A 1,798-nucleotide genomic window follows, 5' to 3' on the forward strand; every position below is an offset into this window, starting at 1 on the left:
GGACGTGGGGGCCAGGGCCTGCAGGCTGCGCTGGGCTCGGTGGCTCCTGGCCAAGGCCCGCTCCCAGCAGACCCTGTGACTGAAGCCTAGGCCCCGGGAGAGGTCACGGGCCCAGCACTGAGCCTGGGGGCAGCCTGGGATGGCCACAGCCTGCCCCTCCCTCACACCCCCGGGTGGCTGTGGCTTGCCTCTCTGTCATACCCCTGGGTGGTCATGGTCTGCCCCTCCGTCACACCCCTGGGTGGCCGTGGCCTGCCCCTCCCTCACACCCCTCCATGTGGCCACAGCCTGCACCTCCCTCACATCCCCCAGGAAGCCGTGGCCTGCCCCTCCCTCACACCCCTGGGTGGCTATGGCCTGCCTCTCCCTCCCCTCCCCATGTGGCCGTGACCCTCCCCTTCCTCACACCCTGGGGCGGCTGTGGCCTGCCGCTCCCTCACAGCCCAGGTGGTCATGCATTCACCGTGCATTCTCATACACCCCATGGGCCACGGCCTGCCTTCTCCTAACCCTGGGCAGGACCCCTCCCTCCCTCCAGCTTTGCCCCTATAAGACCGGGGGCGCGGGGCTATCGGCACAGAGACGCCCTTCCTAAGAGCCACCAGGCCAGCTGTTACCAAGTGGTGGTGTCCCTGAGCCAAGGTGAGTCTGAGGTTGGCACAGCTGGGCCTCCTGCCCAGGAAAGCCCGGCTCCGGCCTCCCTGTCCCTCTGGTGGAGCCACGTGGGGAGTGGGGGTTGCCAATATGGGTTCCCTCTGGCCTCCACACTGGCTTCCTGGAAGGGAAGCTGGGTGTCCTCTGATGTGGTTGGAGAGCCAGGGCCTGCCCTGAGCCCTGGTCCTCACAGCAGGCCCAGTGAGGCCCAGCAACTGGCCCGAGGTCACACAGCCAGTGGGCTGGACAGCCAGGAGCTGAGGTCACCTCTGGGGGAGGTCAGGGCCTGGGCTGGGTGTGGCCACGGCCTCCAGGTCTCCGAATACCACAATCTCCTGTGGCTTGGAGTAAAGGGGGTCCCGGGGCCACCGCGAGGCGCCGTCCTCACCCTTCTGCCGGGGCCAGGCACCTGTGCCCTTGCACGTGACGACCTGCCTGGGTGCCCCACGGAGGCAGGACAGGTCAGGGCCGCCACGGTGGGCTCGGCCCAGCGGCCACCAGCAGAGGGCACCACCCTGCCAACCACTGCGGCCTGGGAGGCACCGCCCCCTCCTCTGGGCCCCAAGAGGAGTGAGGGTGTCAGGGCCATGCTGGCCAAGGAAGCTAAGCTGCAGACGCTCAGCCTGTTCTGAGTCGACCCCGAGCGCGCCCACCCTGAGCTGCTACATCCAGCCCAGGCTCACTGGCCAGGGTCGAGGGCCAAGGGCCAGTAGCCCTCCCACAGCCCACGCGGCCCACCTCCTGCCCTGTCATTCCCTGACCCGGTACGGCCAGGCTGCAGGAGTAGAGATGCAGAGCCAGGCCTCAGGAAGCCTGTGGCGAGAGCTACCATCCAACGCAGGTGCCTTTGACTGGAGGTGAGGAGGATGGGGGCTCAGAGGGGCCAGTCCAGCCTGGCTGGGGTGTCAGGAGGGCTGCCCTGGAGGTCGGGGTGCTTAGTGAGGCCTGGCTTCAGGCAGAGTGCTGTTTGTTAATGGCTGTGCCCACAGGTCTCTGCCAAGGAAGAGGCTGGGTCTGGTGTGGTGCCCCGCCCCCCATCGCCAGGGGACATTGGGTGACCCTGCCCAGGTCAGCCTATAGTCTGAAGCCCTGGGCCAACCCTGATGGCCAGGCCCCAGGAGTGGCAGCTGGCAGCCCCAACTAC

At 67.7% G+C, this 1,798-nt stretch overlaps 1 protein-coding gene across 1 annotated transcript in view; it reads right to left on the reverse strand.

Moving 5' to 3' along the window:
• The window catches only part of ZNF469 (zinc finger protein 469), a 15,563-nt gene that overhangs the window by 13,516 nt on the left and 249 nt on the right, over positions 1-1,798 (reverse strand). The gene's annotated exons all lie outside the window — the stretch shown is intronic.

The sequence above is a fragment of the Tupaia chinensis genome, unplaced genomic scaffold (genome assembly GCF_000334495.1).
Source record: "Tupaia chinensis unplaced genomic scaffold, TupChi_1.0 Scaffold000355_1, whole genome shotgun sequence".
NCBI classification, from domain to species: domain Eukaryota; kingdom Metazoa; phylum Chordata; class Mammalia; order Scandentia; family Tupaiidae; genus Tupaia; species Tupaia belangeri.